This window comes from Oryx dammah, unplaced genomic scaffold (genome assembly GCF_014754425.2).
Source record: "Oryx dammah isolate SB20612 unplaced genomic scaffold, SCBI_Odam_1.1 HiC_scaffold_23, whole genome shotgun sequence".
Taxonomy (NCBI): domain Eukaryota; kingdom Metazoa; phylum Chordata; class Mammalia; order Artiodactyla; family Bovidae; genus Oryx; species Oryx dammah.
The window spans coordinates 77,716,675-77,738,469 of NW_024070207.1; the positions used below are offsets into that span (position 1 = coordinate 77,716,675).

Here is a 21,795-nt window from a genome sequence, read left to right on the forward strand (position 1 = left end):
TATATTCCATTATTTTAAGTGTTATTTGCCTGATTTTGTAACTGCAATTTGTCTGGGGTTCATTTTTGGTTTCTCTTTTTTGGATATTTGCTTTACTCTCCCTTAATGCCATAACAAACCACTTGTGGAATCATTGTTCCTGACCAGAGATCAAACCCTGAGCCTTTGGAGCAGGAGCACTGACTCCAAGACCCTAGACTACCAGAGAACTAAACTTAGGGAGTATCAGATAGTGAGAACTCACACAAAGGAAACCACTTGAATACAAGACCCGGCATCACCCAACACCAGTAGCACTCTGTGCAGGACACCTCATCTAAACAACAAACAAAACAAAAATACAAACCCAATCATCAGCAGACAGGAGTACCACCTCACTCAGCCTTGCCCATCAGAGGAAAAACAAACAAAAATTCAGCACAAATCTCACCCTATAAGCACAAAGCTCACACAAACCACTGGACCAACCTTAGGAGGGCAGAAACCAAAAGGAAGAAAGAACTCAACCTTCTTCAAGGAAAGAATTCAACTTTCCTCCAAGCCTGGGAAAAGAAACCTAAAACACAATAACTTTAAAAAAAATGAAAAGGCAGAGAAATACTGCAAAAATGAAGGAACAAACTAGAAACATAGAAGTCCAAACATATGAAGAGGAAATAGGAAAATTACCTGAAAATGAATTCAGAATAATAATAGTAAAGATATCAAAAACCTTCAAAACAAAATGGAGAAAATGCAAGAATCAATTAACAAAGCCCTAGAAGAATTAAATAGTATACAGTGACAAGCAACACAATTACTGAAACTAAAAATACTCTAGAAGGAATCAATAGCAGAATATCTGAAGCAGAAGAACGAATCAGTGAGCTGGAAGATAAAATGGTGGAAATAACTTCTGAAGAGCAGAATAAAGTAAAATGAATGAAAAGAGCTAAGGACAGCCTCAGAGACCTCTGGGACCATATCAAATGGACCAACATTTGAATTATGGGGGTCCCAGAAGAAGAAGAGAAAAAGAAAGGGTATGAGAAAATTTTTGAAGAGATTAGAGTTGAAAATTTCCCCAACTTGTTAAAAGAAGTGGGGGAATGCAGACACAAATGAAAAGCAGTTAAGAAAGAAAAACAGGGACTTAGTGCAGTGGCTAAGACTCCATGCTCCCAATGCAGGGGCCCAGATTCAGTCCCTGACCAGGAAACTAGATCCCACGTGCTGCAACTGAGAGTTCACACACTGCAACAAAGAGCAAAGATCCCATGTGCTACAACTAAGACCCAGAGCACCCAAAGAAATAAATAAATATTAAGAAAAGTAATGATAACTTAAATGATAGTCAGCAATAAAGCAAAGTTCTAGTTCCTCCTCAAGGAATTATATGTAACAGTCTGACACATACCGTTGAGTGTTCTATGGGAGCTAAGACCCTCTTCCCAGGTGGAGAATTATGACTACATGCTGAACATCAGCACATAGACCTCAGACTATTTGGAATCAGAAGGCTGATGATTGAGATTCCTGAGAAATCACCTTGTTGCCTCTCTACTAACCAATCAGAAGAAAATCCACAAGCTGCAACCTCACCCCAAATGTCTTTAAAACCCTTCCCCTGAAAGCCATCTGGGAGTTTGGGCCTTGTGAGCACAAGCTTCCAGTTCTCCTTGATCAGTGTCCTCCAACAAGTGCTCATACAGTAGGTCCCCTACATACAAACCTGCAAGTTGCAAACTTTCAAAGATGCAAATGTGTGCTCACGTCCAATCATGGAAGCTCGGTCACGTGTCTGGTGTCCATTGTCATGTGTGTGCATCCTCTACAAGTGGTTGTGTTTTTGTGTACTTTACTGTACAGTACTGTATAGAGTAGGCTTTCCTGGTGGCTCAGTGATAAAGAATCCACCTACAATGCAGGAGATGCGGATTTGATCCCTGGGTCAGGAAGAGCCCCTAGAGGAGGAAATGGCTCCCATACCAGTATTGTTGCCTGGAGAATTCCATGGACAGGAGCAGACTACAGTCCATGCGGTCACAAAGAGACACGACTGAGTGACTAAACAACAACAACTGTATAGAATACAGTATATTTGTTTCAAGTCCAGGATGTCCAGAAGCAAGCATAAAAGTAGTGGTGATGTAGCTGGTACTACAAAGAAGCACCAAGTGATAACAAGGGGAAAAAAGTGAAAATAATTGAGAAAGTGGAGTGGTGAGAGGGAGAAGAGGCAACTGAAGAACTGAAGAGGTTCACTGCACAGGGAATGGCAAGGGGATTTTCTTTATCTGAGGAGGCACTGTTAGTTTTTGAGGCACAAGGACCTGAATGCAGAATGGTACACAGATGTTGCAGCAGCCATTCAGAATGCAATCCAGTGCTACCAAGTCATCTGTGAAAAAAAAAAAAAAAAGAGGCTACCTGGGCATCCCTAGGTCGTTTTTTGAAGAGGGTAGATAGAATTGAATCCAGCCAGAGCCTATGCCATCAATGTCAAGTGTGAGTGAAATTGCAGCTTGCCCTCCCACTCCTATTGCTAATGACCCTTCAGCTCTACCAGCTCCCACCTCTTCTCCCTCCTCCAGTCAGTAACTCTTCTTGCCTGTTCACTCCATGTCAGTCCCTGTGTGCCAAATGTTGTACTTACTACTGTGGTTTTTAAGGTACTCTACTGTAAGATTAAAAATGTTTTCTGTACTTTAGTGTTTATTTTTTATGTATTAATTGGGTGAAAACTATTATAAACCTATTATAGTATGGTACTATGTAGCCAATTGTGTTAGTTGGGTATCTAGGCTCACTTTGTTGGACTTATGAGTGCTGTCTCAGAATGGAATTCAGTTGTATGTAGGGGACTTACTGTACCTTCTTTCACCTCAGTCTGGTGTCAGTGAATTGGCTGTGCAGTGCAGTGGGCAAACACACCCAAGTTCTGTTTGGTAATACTGCTCCAACCTTCAGGTCTGGGTTCAGAGCAGGAAAATTGGGAAAGGGCCTCTGCAGGCTCTATCCTTATACCAAGAAGGCAAAAGAGTTTCCAGATCTATCTCTCTGAGACCCAGCATATTTCAGCTTGGGTCTCATCACCCAGAACTTGTTACCACCTCTAGCTGCAAGGGCAAAAACAAGGAACAGGAAACAAGGAACAGGATTATCACAATTGGCTTAGTGCAGTTTTGAGCCTGCTACTTCATAGAAAATCAAGGATCCATTAGCTACGAAAAAGGTACTTACACCAAGGTCTCGGGACTTGTACCAATGTCTGCCTCAGCAAGACTGTTCAGGTACATTATATCCAATTAAAAGACCTTTGTTTAGAATGTGCCGTGGAAGGAGGCAGGTACTGTACCTGCTAAGCAGATTCTTCTCCTGTGTTCAGCCATGAAAAAGAAACAGTGAAACAGAGCAGGACACTATGGTCCTTGCCCCTCCCCCCCGCCCCCCCACCACCATGTCCTCTGCCTGCCTTTTGTCTCTGGAAAACTGTAATCAAAAACAGGTTTAATCAGAGAAGTGAGAAACAAAGGAAAACAATCAAAGGAGATCAAATAAGAATAATGTAATCATTAAGCATAGTCAAGGACCTTTAAGTTCTTTCTCAAGGGCTATAGATAATATTCTGAGTCATATCCTGTGTGCTGTCTTACAGATACTAATGTTAACTACACAATGACCCAAGTGTACCCAGGACATGAGCTGCCACAATCCTGAGAACTGGCCTCAGAGAAATGGGCACAAGTTAACGTTGGAACTGGAAATTACCTGTACCTGAAACAATCAAGATGGCACTGGTCAGACCACCAGTGACCAATCTGAAGATGACTGTCAGAGCTGACTGTGCTGTTTCTGCACATAGCCCCCTCCTTCTGACTATAAAAGCTCTTGCCTCACTGGTTGCCCGTGGTGGGGAAGTCAGCCTTTAGACAGATGTCCACCACCTTCCCCCCGACCAGTTGCCAGCATCTGAAATAAAGCAAACTTTCCTTTCCACCAACCTGGGCTGTTTATTGGTTTTTGAGCAGCAAGCAGCCAGACCCCCATACACACACCTTTTGGTATCAAAAGTACTGACACACGCTGCTATATCCATGAACTTTGAAACACTATGCTAAGTAAAGGAAGCCAGACACAAAAATTCACTTATGGTATGATTCCATTCATATGAAATATGCAGAATAGGTAAATCCATAGAGACTGAATGCAGGTTGATGGTTACCAGGAGCTGGGGACAAGGGGGAATGAGAGACATTGTTTAATGGGTTCAGGCTCCATTAAGGTAATGAAAATGTTTTGGAATTAGAGAGGTGATGTTTGTATAACACTGTGAATGCACCAAATGCCACTGAATTGTTCACTGAAAAAAGGTGTTCTCTTGCCTTCTGCTAAAAAAATGAAGGCCAGCTTTGTGCAAATAATCTTTGTATAACACTTATTCTTCAGCTCCTACAAACTCATCTTGGCAGTAGTAGTTTCAGTAAGAGCAACCAATTTGCAGCTGAGGCCGAGATAACTAGTCAGTGTTCTGCTGCTGCTACTGCTGCTAAGTCGCTTCAGTCATGTCCAACTCTGTGCCACCCCATAAACGGCAGCCCACCAGGCTCCCCCATCCCTGGGATTCTCTAGGCAAGAATACTGGAGTGGGTTGCCATTTCCTTCTCCAATGCATGAAAGTGAAAAGTGAAAGTGAAGTCGCTCAGTCGTGTCCGACTGACTCTTCGCTACCCCATGGACTGCAGCCTACTAGGCTCCTCTGTCCATGGGATTTTCCAGGCAAGAGTACTGGAGTGGGGTGCCATTGCCGTCTCCAAGTCAGTGTTCAATATCCCCTTATTCTATACTTTGCTTCCTTAGTAAATGAAACCTAGTCAATGTGCCCAACTAAAAAGCAAAAATAGAAAACTACAATTTCCCAGCATCCTTTGAAGCAAAGTGTGGCCATCAGACTAAGTTCTGGTCAGTGAAATGTGAATGAAAGCACTGGGTGGGTCTTCCAGGCAGGATCCTTAACAATGTATGACCATTCGTTCTATCTCTCTTTTTTAATGCCTTCCAGCCTGCAAAACAGACTTGATGGCTGAAACATCACCTGCCAACTTGAACCATGAGATGACTTTGAAGATGGAAGCTGTGCTCTGAGTATGGTCAGGCAAAAGGAGACAAGACTGAAGATACTGCACTATTCGTGCACAGCCTAATTCCAGATTTCCTTTACCTGAGGAGATATGGGAGCAAAGTTTCTATGTTTTTATTTGTTAGGAGGAAGGGGTTGTTGTTTACAGGCAAACTTAATTGTAAAAGATACAGCAGCATAACCTCCCTTAGGCAATCCATTCTCTAACTCATTCAAGATAGTACAGCCCAGAGCATGAGTAACATACTCACCTCTAAGGTAAGAATGGACCTGCCTACAGGGCTAGATAGAGCCTATTCTGTAACAAGTGCTGCTGCCAGTTACCTGGTCAGTCTGATAAGAACACTAAGAGTATATTTCTATCATTATACCTTAGAGGTCACAGGTTGGCCAAACCCATTCTGTAAGTATATTTTGTTTGGCCATGACATTTATTATTAATACTGTTATTATGTTTTTTTAATTTTTTAATTATATTTGAATATGGTAAGGGGGCATGTACTCTGCAGTTTCCCACAATCCCCTCATTGTATTTTCTCAAATTGAATGCTTCAAATCTGTATAGAACCTACTGGGTTCCCAAAGGCATTAATGAGAACTATCCCTGGAAATGATTCTTCCAACCTCATACTTAAGAAATAAAGTAAGTGGTGAGAATTAGACAAGAATGACTCAGCTTGAAATGATTCACTAACAATGAACTGAAGTCTAAATGCATTGATAACAGACAATACAAAATATACCCCGTGCCTCCAATGTTAATTTCTAATTTTTCTCCCTGAAGAGAAAGCTTTAGGCTGTGATTAGGGAAGTGTTCCTGTCTGAGTCTTTCAATTCCACCAGTGTTGGAGTCTGTTTCCTTGTATCTGAACTTCAAGGATTTTCGATCTGTCTTTATCAGCTGCAGCAGCTCACATATCAACTACGTGTCCAGATTTCTAACTACTGCTACTTCCCAATTGCTGCTGAGTAGATTGTTCAGCTCTGGAATATAAGTTGGTCCCACCTGAATGTTTTGAGGCTAGAAATCACACCTGCTCTCTTCTCTGCACTCTCCCCAACACCCAGCACACAGGGCCTTGGGCAAAGCAGTCATCTAGGGCTTCAGGTATGGTTTTGTAGGTTGTTTCCTAGAGTGGATGCCAAGGGGATAGGGCATTAGCCAGGACTAAAATCTAGCCCTCCCTGCTCACCAAACCTATTCCCTGGTGGGGGCTGCTTCCATTTGGGAAGATGAGGACTTTTCTAATTTGCACAAAGGTTCCTCTGGGCTCCCCAAGCTGAGTGAGAAGAGCTACACCTGCCCAGAAAGTGAGCATTTTTGTAATTCACACAGAGGTTTCTTGTGGAGTGACAGCAGCTCTGGGTGCTCTCATAAACAGTTTTGATATGCTAAGTGAAATAACTCAGAGAAAGACAAATACTGTATGACTTCATTTATATGTGGAATCTAAAAAATAAAGCAAACTGGTGAAGATAACAAAAAAAGAAACAGCACAAATGTAGAGAACAAACTAGTGGTTACTAAGGTGGCAGGGTAGGAATGTGTGGGCAGCAATACAGGGATGGGGGAGTGGGAGGTACAAACTATTGGATGTAGCATAGACCCAAGGATGTGCTGTACAACATGGGAAATATAGTCTATATTTTTTAATAACAATAAATGGAAAGTAATCTTTAAAAATTATATAACAGACTTTAAAAAATAAAAAAAAAACCTCTTTGTGACTCCGTGGACTATAGCCTGCAAGGCTCCTCTGTCCACAGATTTCTCCAGGCAAGAATACTGGAGTGGGTTGCCATTCCTTTCTCCAGGGCATCTTTCTGACCCTGGGATCAAACCTGTGTCTCCTGAATTGCAGGCAGATTCTTTACTGTCTGAGCCACCAGGGAAGCCCTTAAAAATTATACAACAGACTTTAAAAAATAAAAACAAAATGTTGAAATGAATAAATGCCCTCCATTTATGAGCCCTTTAATTCTGGCCATAGTCTGGGGCACACTCATCTATGGGTGACTCATAGATGACTCACCCAGCATCTATGGAAGGGGCACAGACCCCTCCTATCTTAGTCCATTCAGGCTACTATAACAAAATAACACATGTTGGGTAGCTTATAAATAAAAGAATTTTATTTCTCATCGTTCTGGAGACTGGGAAGTCCAAGATCAAGGCACTAGCATAGTGAGGTTTGGCTTTCTAGTAAGGGTTGGCTTTCTGGTTCATAGCTGGTACCTTTTGTAGTATCCACTCATGATGGAATGGGTGAAGGAGCTCTCTGGAGTTTTTTTTATAAGGCACTGATATGGCCAGTAGCATATGGCACAAGTGATGCTGTGTGATTTCTGAGGCTAGATCATATTCTAACTTATTCATTGTAATATTCTCTCTTAGAGCCCTGAGCAGCCATGTAAGAAGTCTCTATCTTGAGGCCCCAGTGCTAGAGAGGCCACATGGAGGTGCTCTAGTCAACAGTCCCAGCTGAGCCCAGCCTCTGTAGAACCATATCCATCAAGGTGCCAGGCGTATGGATGGCTCCATCTTAGACCCTCCAGACTAGCTCATCTGTTTGATGCACATCATAGAGTGATTGCTGTCAACACCACACCTGGAAGGGAAGAACTGCCACAGTAAACCATAAGAAAATGATTGTTTTAAGGCAAAGAGTCTTTGGGTAATTTGGTAACTGCAACACCATCCTCAAGCCCTCCTTGAGAGTGAATGAACTGGTCAGGGGTACAAGCTGGGCATTAGGATTTTTAAAACTTTCCCAGGTAATCCATTCCCCAGTCAAGGTTGAGAATTCCTACTCTTTAAGGTAATACCTGTATTATCATAGATCACTTAACCTTTCTGCACTTAAGTCTCTTGGATTTCATGAACTGAAAATCACTTTTACACCAAGTCACCTGGGTGATTCCAGCTGTCTACCTGCTCCCTTGCCAGGCAGTTACCTAATCAGCTATTTTTCTTTCAGCACATGTGTATTTTCTCAGCAATCCATGAGGGTTTAATAAATTTCAGTGTTGAGATGGACAATATAGATTGGCTGACTTAAACTCTATTTTCTCTTTCCCTACCTATGCTATGGAGGCTATAAAAACTAAAAACTCCATTTCCCCATCTCCATTACAGTTAAGTCCTGTGACAAGTACAGATGATTTCTAGTTTCTTTTCTTCCACTTCCTCGGTTTTCCTACTGGAATGCAGATGTGATGGTTAGAGGTACAACAGTCATCTGTATCCACTAGTCAAGGAGTGTGAGGATGGAGGCTTGCATACTAAGGATACCAGGGCAGAAATCTGAGAAGGATTTTGCATGTGTATTCAGTTGCTCAGTCATGTCTGGATAGTTCTTTGTGACCCCATGGACTATAGCCTGCCAGGCTCCTCTGTCCATGGGGATTCTCCAGGCAAAACTACTGGAGTGGGTTGCCATTTCCTTCTCCAGGCCAATCGGGAAGCCCCTGAGAAGGATTGCATCTTGCTAATCCTATCAGATAGTCTTAATGGTTCTGGGTTGGCTGCTAGTTATACGGCTTCTCTGGTGGCTCAGTTGGTAAAGAATCTGCCTGTAGTGCAGGAGACCCAGGTTCAATCCCTGAGTTGGGAAGATCCCCTGGAGAAGGACAGAGCAATCTACTCCAGTAGTCTTGTCTGGGAAACCCTATGGACAGAGGAGCCTGATGGGCTGCAGTCCATAGGGTTGCAAAGAGTCAGAAATGACTTAGTGACTAAACTACCACCACCAGGCACATGTGACTATTTAAATTTTAATTAATTAAAAGTCAATAAAATTAAATGCTCAGTCCCTCAATCACATGACAGATTTCAAATCTTGAGTAGCTACACAGAACTAGAGACTAATGTATAAAAATAGCCAGGACTTTAGAATATTTCATCATCAAGAAAGCTCTACTTGACAGTGATGATCTAAAGCATCTGTAATGGACAGTGTGTTTTGAAAGGAACTCAGAAAAGGAAGGAGTGGTTTTTATTAATAAATCATCTTCCAAAGGCAAAACCATGTGTGCTTCCCTCCAAAGGCTAAGTTTGTTTCTGACTAAAACTGAAGCAACAGGGTTTTGTTTTGTCCCTCTTTTCACCAAAAGCAAACAATGAGAATAAAACCATGCTGAATTCTTCCAAACCAATCATATTCCATGACCTCTCAAAGCCAGGAGGAAAAAAATGTTTCTGCAAAGATTTGAAGCAATAGGCAGAAGTGGCAACAGGGAAATGCTGCAGAGATGCAAGTGAAAAACAGAAAAGAATGAGCCAGAACAAAACAGAGATGATTTTATTCTGTTTCCTAATAATAGTCATCCTTGAATGGCATATAATGGGCTTTCAGACCCACTGGATTTCAGATGAAACTAGGTAACTGGAGGAGGATTTTTATAGCCTAGAGGCCTCAGAGGGGTTTCTGCATAATAGACAGAGGCTACACAATTAACTGCTGTAGCCTTGCATTGCTATGAGTGTCATCAAAATTCTTTTTCTGACTACAATAGTGTAAAAATAAATAAAATCAAGAACAAAACAGAAAATCTCATATCCAAGTTACTATTTGTTTGAATCTTTTCTTGCACAAATAACATCACTTCTTCATGTATATCTTTCCACTTGCTTATGCATGGGTGAATGTTCACCTCACCTGTTGTTGTTCAGTCGCTAAGTCATGTCTGACTCTTTGCGACCCCATGAACTGCAGCACTCCAGGCTCCTCTGTCCTCCCGGAGTTTGCTCAAATTCATGTCCATCAAGTCGGTGATGCTATCTAACCATCTCATCTTCTGCCACCCCCTTCTCCTTTTGCCTTCAATCTTTCCCAGCATCAGGTATTTTCTAATGAGTCAGCTCTTCACATCAGGTGGCTAAAGTATTGGAGTTTCAGCATCAGTCCTTCCAATGAATATTCAGGGTTGATTTCCTTTAGGATTGACTGGTTTGATCTCCTTGCTGTCCAAGGGACTCTCAAGAATCTTCTCCAGCACCACAATTTGAAAGCATAAGTTCTTCAGTGCTCAGCCTTTTTTATGGTCCAACTCTCATATGCGTACATTACTACTGGAAAAACCAAAAGATCACATATGTGAGCAGACATGCAAATATGTCTTCTGTCAAGTTTCCTCTCTCCCCGTATTCAGCCACACAGATCACAGAACTGTAATTAAAGTACTTTTCTCAATGCTTCATTTCATCAAATAGTGAAATATCTGGGGTCAATCATATGTATACACTATAATTTATAGTGGGCATTATAGCTTAAAGGAACCAACTTCAATACTTAAAGTCTTTTCTCTAAATATGGAGTGTGTTAAAGGTAAGTGTCCATATATCAAGGAAAAGTGACATTGATGAAAAATGCCAGCAGCTAACAAATGGAAAAGAAATTTATAAACAATTGGTTTATCTTTATCTAATAATTACTATTTTTCATTGACTCAGGAAATATTTAATGAATTCCTCCCATGTACAAAGATCTGCAATCAAATTAGTGAATTCACGAAGTCAGAGCCCTGCCATCAAAGATCTTGTCATTCTTTACAAGTCAACGTTCTTCTGCTCCAACCACAAATGTAGGCTTTTCATTGTTGGCAAGGTTGAAATACCACACTCAGAAAATGAGCAGAGACCAAGGTAAGCAAGGCAGCCAGAAGAACAGACCAAAGTGTCCCCCCAAACCTTTCTAGCAGAAGCACCCTTGCTGCTTCCTGTGATTCCTGGAGGCTGGAGTTTAGACTGTGACTCTGGGGTCCCAGCATCTCATTGCCACTGCTGCCCTGGAGACTGGATGTCACTGTTGTCATCACCACCAGGACCACACAGATTCCTCACTTGTTGGTAACTCTTTACCTCTCCCACTTTTGATACAAAGTACCAGGTGGATATGTTTCATCAGCTCAGCCTAGATCATGTGCCAGGCCCCCAGCTTCAAGGACAGCAAGCAAAGCAAGCACCAGCTTTTTAGATTTGGCAGTGGAAGGTGGGATCTGTCGAAAATTTATAGGATGAGCAGCAGAGGTAGGGGGTACAGATATCAGGCAATGGATCAACCAAAAATCCATTAAATGAGCTACATATGAAGTAGAATGGGCATTCTGATGAAAGATCACTTCTAGCTGGTGCGACAGAGAAAAAATTCTCCAAAAGATGAATTTTATAGGACGGTATCATATGGACTAGGCAAAATGTGGAGAAGAGCATTGCCAGTGAGGGGGCAACATGAGAAAATAAATACACAGAGTTGGGAAAATGTAGAGGCAGGAAATGACAGGAAATTTTATTCCAACAAGCACTTATTAAACATATGCTATGCGCCACGCACTCTGTTCAGCACTGGAGAATAAGAAGTGAACGGCACATTCTTTCTCCTTAGGTGTCCACAGTCTAGCAGGCAGAGGTCAGATCAAACTAAAAGGCTGTACAGAAAAAGAAACCATCAGCAAAGTGAAAAGGCAACTTATGGAGTGGGAGAAAATACTTTCAAACTATCTGTAAGAAGAAGTTAATATCCAAAATGTATAAAGACTCCTTCAACTCAACAGCAAAATAATGACTAATCCAATTTTTAAATGGGCAAAGGACTTAAATAAACATTCCTCCAAAAAAGACATACAAAATAGCCAACAGGTATATGAAAAGATGTTCAAAAGCACTAGGGAAATGAAAATCAAAATCACATTGCAATATCACTTTATACCTTCTAGTGTGGCTATAACAACAACAAGAAAAAGATAAGTATTGGCAAGAATGTGGAGAAATTGGAACATTTGTATTCTGTTGGTGTAAATGTGAAGTGATGCAGCAGCTATGGAAAATAGTATGGAGGTTCTTCAAAAAATTAAAAATAGAACTACATATGATCTAGCTATCTCACTTCTGGGTATTTATCCAAAAGAATTAAAATCAGGATCTTAAAAAGATATATCTGCATTCCCACTTTTATTGCAGCATTAGCCAAGATGCGAAAACAACATAAACAGATGAATGGATAGAGAATGTACAATATAATATTGTTTAGCCTTCAAAAGGAATTAAATTCTTCCCCATGTGACAACATGGATGAACCCAAACATTAGGTTAAGTGAAAAAAGCCAGTAACAGAAGGACAAATACTGCATGATACCACTTACACGAGGCATCTAAAATGGTCAAACATATAGAAACAGTAGAATAGTGGTTTCCAGGGGCTGGGGGAAGGAAGAAATGGTGAGTTGCTGTTCAATCGGTATAAGGTTTCAGTCCTGCAAGATGATTAAGTTATAGAGATCTGCCTTACAACACAATGGCTCTAGTTAAAATCATCCCGTTATACACTTAAAATTTTGTTAATAGAGTAGATCTCATGTTAAAGTGTTCTTACCACACACACACAAACAAATTTTAATACACTGGGATAAGTGCTCTGTACAGGGGGAGAATCACAGACCAGGGTCACCTAACCAGTCTCAAGGAAATTAGGGAAGTTTTCCCCAAGATGGTGAGCTCAGTATGGAGGATAAGTCAGAATTATTACCAGGTTAAGAAGTAGCAGGTGTGGGTGTACTGAGGTTTGAAGGAACTTCCTGGTAGAAAGAACAGCATTGTATTAGTTTGATAGGGCTCCCAAAGAAGAAAGCCCCAAACTGGGGCTTAAACAACAGACATTTATTATCTCAGAGTTCTGGAGACTGGAAATCCAAGGTCAAGATCTAACAGCGTTAGTTTGTACTGAGGCCTCTCTCTGGGGCTTCCCAGGTGGCACTAGTAGTAAAGAATCCACCTGCCAATGCAGGAGACAGAAGACACTTGGGTTCGATCCCTGGGTCGGGAAGATCCCCTAGAGGAGGGCATGGCAACCCACTGCAGTATTCTTGCCTGGAAAATCCCACGGACAGAGGAGTCTGGCGGGCTATGGTCCATGGGGTTGCAAAGAATTGGACACAACTGACTGAGCATGTATACACAAGGCCTCTCTCCTCCACTCTCCAGTGACTGCCTTCTCACTGCATCCTCACATGGGCATCCTTCTGTCAATGTTGTCTGTGTCCTAACCCCCTCTTCTTATTAGGACACAAGAAATATTGGATTAGGGCCCAATTATATGACTTCATTTTACACCAGTTGTTTCTTTAAAGGCTCTGTCTCCAAATAAGTCACACTCTGAGGTCCTGAGGACTTCAACATATGAGTTGGGAGAGGGGACACAATTTGCAGCCCACGACAAGTTATTCACAAAGGTATGAAAGGGAAAGGATGCATTGTATGCTTGGGCAGTCGCAGGAAATTGACATAACCTGTGGCTGAATGGTGAATGATGAGGCACAACTGAGAAGTTTGGGTTTTACACAAAGATGATGAGAAAATGTTGGGCAGCATCATGATTGGATCATGTTTGTTTGTTTTTTTAGTTACATTTTTATTTATTTATTTAGGCCACACAGCTTATGGGATCTTACTTTCCTGGACTAGGGATCAAATCTGGAGCCCCTGCAGTGGAAGCTCAGAGTCCTAACCAGTGGACCACCAGGGAATTCCCAATTGTGTCATGTTTTTGAAAGATCACTGATTATGGTGGTACCAAAAGCAGAAGTCAGAAAATGAATTGTATCATTACCAAAAGGTATATGGGGGTCTGGCTGCTCATCACTCAAAAGCCACTAAACAGGCCAGGTTGGTGGAAAGGAAGGTTTACTTTACTTCAGATACCAGCAGCTGGGAGGGGAGGGTGACAGACATCTGTCCAAAGGCCAACTCCCCACCTTCACTGGCAACCAGTGGAGCAAGAGCTTTTATAGACAGAAGTGGGGGAGGACTATAGACAGAAACAACACAGTCATCTCTGACAGTCATCTTCAGATGTGTCATCAGTGGTCTGACCAGCATCATCTTGTCTGTTTTAGGCACAGTTAATTTTCAGTTCCAGGTTCCATTTGTTCCCATTTCTTTGCAGTCAATTCTCAGAATTGTGGCAGCTCATGTCCTGGGTACAGTCTGCTCATCATATAGTTAACTTCTCCACTTGGTGTTTTAGTATTGATAAGACAGCTCACAGGATATGGCTCAAAATATTATCTATAGCCCTTGAGAAAGAACTAAGGTCCTTGACTATGCTGAATGACTACATTATTCTTATTTGGTCTCCTTTGACTGTTTTCCTTTGTTTCCACATTTCTCATTTCTCTGATTAAACTTATTCTTTGATTAAAGTTTTCCAGAGACAAAAGGCAGGCAGAGGACACGGGGTGCGGGGTGGGCCAAGGTCCTGCTCCATTTCAGTATCAGCTAGCTTTTTGCTGTGGCAGAAACTTAAGCTCAAACTTAATGGCTTAATGGCCTTATCTCACTATTTTGTGCTTTGGCAATGTGGGCTGGGCTCACAGGGGCAGCTCTTCTGATCTGGGCCAAGCCTGGCTGAACTTCGCTCGGCATTTGCTGTTGGTGGCTGTGTCAGCTGGAGGCTGAGTGGTCCAGAATAGCTGAGATGGGATGGCTTGTTTCTGTTTCACATGGTCTCTCAGCCTCCATCAGGCTCTTCTGGGTTTTCCAATGTGGCAGTAGGGGTAAGTTTCCAGAGCAAGAGCAAGAGTGGATGCACACAAGCTCTCTTTAGCCTCTTGCTTGAAATTCACATGATATTGCTTCAACTGCAAAGCAAGCATCAAGGTCAGCCCAGAGCAAGGACTGGAGAAAGATAGTCCATCTTTTTTTTCTTAGGCCACACTGCACAGCATGCAGGAACATAGTTCCCCAATCAAAGATCAAACCTGTGCCCCCTCCAGTGAAAGCTGAGTCTAAACCACTGGACCTGCAGGGAAGTCCCAAGATTCCATCCCTTGGTGGAAGGAGTTGCGATTGTTTGTGTCCATTTCTGCAATCCACCACAATAGCTGGGAAGTAACTTTTTGTAATTCAGAAAGAAATAAATGATAAGAAACAAATCACGTTAATGACAGTGGGGATGGATGAGAGACTGACTTGCGAAAAGTGACCAGACTTGGTGATTGAACAGGTCCTCTGGCTGACTTGGGCAGTAAAGATACTGGTGGCATCATTTAGAAGATGCGTGCAAAGAAAGGGGCTGACTGAAGGTCAATTTGACCAGATCGTGTCATTAATAGGTTCACATTAACCTCTGTTACAGTTCTAAACTCTTGGCCTTGCATGCACCATCTTTAGAATTTGCTGTAATCATGTAACATTGTTATCTGCTCATGAATGAAATAAAAGAGTTGGTGGAAAGAATACCTCTGGGCAGCCATTTTTTTGTTACTCCAACAAGAGAAAACTTTTATGTTGGCTCAGACAGTAAAGAATCTGCCTGCAATGCAGGAGACCTGAGGGCCAAGATCCCCTGGAGGAGGGAATGGTTACCCACTCCAGTATTCTTGCCTGGAGAATTCCACGGGCAGAGGAGCCTGGCAGGCTATAATCTATGGAGTTAGCAAAGAGTCAGACATGACTGACTGACTAACACTTTCACTTTTCAATCATGGAACATTGTTACTGCTCATGAATGAATAACCTCAGATATGCAGATGACACCACCCTTATGGCAGAAAGCAAAGAGGAACTAAAGAGCTTCTTGATGAAGGTGAAAGAGGAGAGCGAAAAAGCTGGCTTGAAACTCAGCATTCAAAAAACTAAGATCATGGCATCCGGTCCCATCACTTCATGGCAAACAGATGGGGAAACAATGGAAACAGTGACAGACTTTATTCTCTTGGGCTCCAAAATCACTGCAGATGGTGACTGAGGCCATGAAACTAAAAGACACTTGCTCCTTGGAAGAAAAGTTATGACAAACCTAGATAGCATATTAAAAAGCAGAGACATTACTTTGAAGACAAAGGTCCATCTTGTCAAGGCTGTGTTTTTCCCACTAGTCATGTACAGACCTGAGAGTTGGGCCATAAAGAAGGCTGAGCACTGAAGAATTGATGCTTTCGAACTGTGGTGCTGCAGAAGACTCTTGAGAGTCCCTTGGACTACAAGGAGATCAAACCAGTCAATCCTAAAGGAAATCAACCCTGAATATTCATTGGAAAGACTGATGCTGAAGCTGAAACTCCAATACTTTGGCTATCTGATGCAAAGAGCCGACTCATTGGAAAAGACCCTGATTCTGGGAAAGATTGAGAGCAAGAGGAGAAGGGGACAGAGGAAGAGATGGTTGTATGGCATCATTGACTCAATGGACATGAGTTTGAGCAAGCTCCAACTCGTTACAGCACACAAGTTTCTCATGGAGGTGGCTTCTCTTGTGGAGCACAAAGTCTAGGGTGTGTGGGTTTCAGTAGTTGTGGCTCCCAGGCTCTAGAGCATAGCCTCAGTAGTTGTACACGGGCTTACCTGCTCCACAGCATGTGGTATCTCCCCAGACCAGGGATGGAACCTGTGTCTGTTGCACTGGCAGGCAGATTCTTTACCACTGAGCCACCAGGGAAGCCCAAGAATATCATCTTATTCATCCCCACACAGAGCCTGGCACATTCTAGGTCCTCAATACATATTTTTTGAGTGAAAACAGACTATCATCTCTATGGCTGGAGGTAAAATACAATAATACTCTTCCTCGGGTGGTCTTCTTTTTTAATTTGCTTTAATATGAGTTTGGCCACCTGATGCAAAGAACTGACTCTTTGGAAAAGACCCTGATGCTGGGAAAGATTGAAGGCAGGAGGAGAAGGGGATGACAGAGGACAAGATGGTTGGATGGCATGAGGATGGACATGAGTTTGAGCAAGCTCCGGAAATTGGTGATGGACAGGGAAGCCTGAAGCACTACAGTCCATGGGATCACAAAGAGTCAAATATGACTGGGCAACTGAACTGAATTGAACTGAACTGAATGTGAGTTTTGAAATACACATTGAAAAATATGGGGAAGCTTTTGATATTAGAGATGTGATTAAACACTGGAGTGATTTACTGAGTTAGTAAATATTTACTGAGTGTTTACTATGTCCTTTGTATACATGAAGTCATTTACTTCTCAAGACTGAGGTAGTGAGGTAGGTGCTATCATTCTGCCCACTTTACGGAAGTAAAACTCATGGTAGAACCCACACTTAAAGCCAGGTCTGTGCTCTTAACCACTATGCCACAGCTTCTTTAAAATAATTCTGCTAGTTCCTCTAAAAACTTCCTCTATTTGTCTAGGATATGTCTGCTTGGAGACAGTGGCTAAATAAATACACTATCAAGTTCCTTCACAAGCCTATGAATAAGTATGTATGGCTATCTGATGTGAATGCTAACATTAGTTCCTGTTTCTTTATATAAATAGCCTATTTGAGTCAAGCAGTAAAAAATCAAAGCTCCAATAATTTTACTACACTATCAAACCAAATGTTTGAACAAGTTAAAGCAGTGTTTTTGAAATATGCTACATTTGCTAAAACACCAAAAGCACAAGTAACAAAAGCAGAAATAAATAAATGGGACTAAATCAAACTAAAAAGCTTCTGCACAGCAAAAGAAGCAATCAACAAAGTGAAAAGGCCACTTATGGAATTGGAAAAAATAATGACAAGTCATGTATCTGATAAGGGATTAATATCCAAAATATACAAAGAACTTATACAACTCAATAATAAAAGAAACGAGCAATCCAATTAAAAAATAGGCAGAGGATCTGAATAGACATTTTTCCAAAGAAGACGTACAAATGGCCAACAGGCACCTGAAGATGCTCAACATTACAAATCATCAAGGAAATGCAAATCAAAACTACAGTGAGGACTTCCCTGGTGGTCCAATGGTTAAGAATCTGTCTGCCAATGCAGGAGACACAGGTTCGACCCCTGGTCTAAGAAGAATCCACATGCCACAGAGCAACTAAGCCCACAAACCACAACTGCTGAAGCCAGCTCACTCTAGGTCCCACCTCCCTCAACTACTGAGCCTGTGTGCTGCAACTACTGAAGCCCGTGCGCCTAGAGCCCAGGCTTCCCAACAAGAGAAGCCATCACAGTAAGAAACCTATGCACCACAATGAAGAGTAACCCCCGCTGGCTACAACTAAAGGAAGCCCACACACCAGCAGTGAAGACCCAGTGAAGCCATGAAAAAAAAAAACCACTACAGCGAAAAATGTCACCTCACACCTGTTAGAATGGCTATTACAAAAAAAAAGAGAGAGAGATAACAAGTGTTGGTTAGGATGTGGTGAAAAGGGAACTTTGGGGCACTGTTGGTAGGAACGTAAAATTGGTGCAGCACTGTGGAAAACAGTATGGAACTTCCTCAAAAAATTACAAACAGAACTACCATACATTTCAGCAATTCCACATCTGGATATATATGCAAAGGAAATGAAGTCAGGATTTTCTCACCATATCTGTACTCCAGTGTTCAATGCAGCTTTATTCATGATAGCCAAGATAGGGAAACAAACTAAGTGTCTGTTAATGGATAAATGGATAAAGAAGATGTTATCTATCTACCTATTTACACAATGGAATATTATTCAACCGTGAAAAAGAAGGAAATCCTGCCATTTGCAACAACATGGGTGGACCTTGAGGGCATTATGTTAAGTGAGGTAAGTTATGCAGAGAAAGACAATTACTGTAAGACCTCACATACATGTGGAAACTAAAAAAGCTGAACACATAGAAACAAGGTGGTTACCAGGGCCTGTGGGTGGAGAAAATGGGGAGATCCCTCCCCATTTGGAAATCCCCATTTGGGAATTTTCTTCCCCAAAGAGCACAAATTTCCACTTAGAAAATGAATTAGTTCTTAGAGTGAATGTACAGCATGGTGACTATAGTTAACAGTACTTTATTATACATACATGAATGTTGCTGAGAATAGAAAAAAAGAGAATTATGTGAGATGATGGAGATGTTAACTAACTACTGTGGTAATGAGTTCACAAAATATCCATGTATCAAATCATCAAGCTGTATCCCTTAAACTTTAAATGTCAATTATATGTCAATAAAACAGAAAGAAAAGAGATTCCTAATCAAGGTGCTATCGAGCAATCCAATTATTTAAAAAAGAAATATGCTACAAACTATCAGCAAATAAGCTGAGTTTTCTAATTGTTCTATAGGCCCAGCCCCTTCAATGTATAAAATTATAATGTGTATTCTTTTTGAGAAACAAATTTTGTCAGATGACACTGTATCCACTATTTATTGTGGTGTAACAAACCATCCCAAAACTTAGTGGCTTAAAATAATTATTTACTCAACATGTATAAACCTTGCAGATATTATTCTAAGTGAAATAAGCTAGTCACACACACACAAAATACTGTATGATTCCGCTCACCTGATGTATCTAGTCAAATTCATAGAAACAGAAAACAGAATCGAGGTTGACGGGAGCTGGGAAGGAGGGGGACAGGAGGGTTGTTTTATGGGTACAGAGTTTCAGTTCTCAAAATGAAAAAAGTTCTGGAGGTTGGCTACATAATGATGCAAATACACTTAACACTACTGAACTGTACACTTGCAGATGGTTAATTGTGTCTTAACCACAATTAAAAATAAAAATGTTATTATAATTATTGTTTATTATTTCTCACAATTCTATGGGATGGCTGGAATTCAGCTGGGTGGTTCTTTTCCTGGTATTCGGATCTCTTATGCAGTTGTGTTCAGCTGGGATCTCTAAGGGTGGCTAGGCTGTGGCTAGAACCTCTAAGATGACCTCCCAGACTCCACATGGCCTCTAATCATTCAGCTATCTAGCCTGGATGACCTTATAGCATGGCAGCTGGGGTTTTGAGAGGAAAAAACAGAAGCTGTCATTCTCTCTTAAAGCCTGGGTTCATAAACCCTTTAATACCACTTTCACCTTTATCCATTGGTCAAAGCAAGTCATACGGCCACACTAGATTCAAAGTATGGGAAGACAGATTCCAGCGCTTGATGAGAGGATTGGCAAAGAGCTTGTGGCTATTTTTAATATACAATAGGATCCAACCATCAGATTGTCTGGGTCCAGTGTGTTTTTTTAATTAATTTTTATTGGAGTGTAGTTGATTTACAATGCTGTGTCAGTATCCGCTGTACAGCAGAGTCAGTTATACATATATTCACCCTTTTTTTAGATTCTTCTCCCATACAGGTCACCAATAGAGTATTGAGTAGTTTCCTGTGCAACACAGTAGGTTCTCATTAATTACCTATTTTAAATATAGTAATGTGTATATGTCAGTCCCAATCTCCCAATTTATCCCTCCTCCTCCTTCTCCCTGTTTGTCTTCTACATCTGTGACTCTATTTCTGCTTTGTAAATAAAGTTCATTTGTACCTTTTTTTTTTATATTCCACATATAAGTGATATCATATGATGCTTGTCTTTCTGTGTCTGACTTACTTCACTCCGTATAAGATTGTCTGGGTCCTGGAATTAGTGATTATTTCATTGTAGGAGAATATCCCTTATTTTTGTGGAGGACATAGCCTCCATTCCAAATAATCAAGAATATTGAAAGAGGGCTCTACTTCCAACATTCTGAAGCCAAGTATGAGGATAGATTAAGGTCATGAGGGGAAGGGGGCAACAGTATGAGATGGTCAGATGGCATCATTGACTCAATGGACAGGAGTTTGAGCAAACTCCAGGAGATGGTGAAAGACAGGGAAGCCTAGCATGCTGCACTCCATGGGGTCGCAAACAGTCAGACACAACTGAGCAACTGAATAACCACATGGGGATAGAAACATAAGAGAAGGATGTATGAGGACCATTTAAGCAAGAGCAACTTTATCAGTTCCTGAATCCTAGTGCCAGGTCAAGCTTTAGTGCTGATGTCTATCCAACATCTCAAACTGAAATACTTAAATCCAAGTACTATTTGGGTCTGAGAGAATTGCCTCTATCACATCACAGTGGGGCTTTAACTATCAAAATAATCACTGTATTGATTTGAAGGGTTTTGGCTGCAAGTGGTAGAAAATTCAGCTCAAACTAATTTAGCATCATCATAATAATAACAAAAAATGATAATGCTTACATCACATGAAGATGCACCCCCCAGCTCTCCCTTAAGAGAGCTCTGATAGCCCCCAGTTGGCAGCACTTTCCAGGGCTGCCTCAAAGTGCAGAGAGTCACCTCCCTCAAGGTCACACCCTTCAAGGCCCACATCTAATGACAGAGCAAAGCAGAGGATCACTCACCTTGAGACTTGAACTCTGACAGAAAACCCTTGCTCTGGAGATCCCCGCTATATTGGCCAAGGCTTTGTCAGACCTGCCTCACTGTCGCTCTGCCCAGTCCTGCTTCCTCCTCCTTTCAAAGGTGCTCAGTTGCTCAGTTGTGTCCAACTCTTTTGTGACCCCATGAACATAGTCTACCAGGCTCCTCTGTCCGTGGAATTTCCCAGGCAGGAATACTGCAGTGGGCTGACACTTCCTATTCCAGGGGATCTTCCCAACCCAGGGATCGAACCTGCATCTCCTATGTCTCCTGCATTGGGAGGTGGATTCATTACCACTAGCGCCACCTGGGAAGCCCCGTAGGTGTTGACCCCTTGTAACCATCTTGCTCCCCAAACATCTCAATGTTTGCTTTTGGAGACTCCAACCTGCAACAATAATTTAATTGACCAGTGGTATATTTGGCTTCAGGCATGGCCATACACAGGAATACAGAGACTCAAAGATGTACTCAAGCTCTGCTTTCTGTCTCTCAGTAGAGTTCTACTCATGCTCATATGTTCGCTCA

General features: G+C 41.6%; 1 long non-coding RNA gene across 1 annotated transcript; it reads left to right on the forward strand.

Annotated features, from left to right (window-relative positions):
* The first annotated feature begins 678 nt into the window (after positions 1 to 678).
* On the forward strand, positions 679 to 15,679 carry LOC120882051. The gene is made up of 3 exons (XR_005725413.1): positions 679 to 780; positions 2,120 to 2,121; positions 15,669 to 15,679. It is a non-coding gene; the product is annotated as an uncharacterized LOC120882051 (long non-coding RNA).
* Positions 15,680 to 21,795: the final 6,116 nt, after the last annotated feature.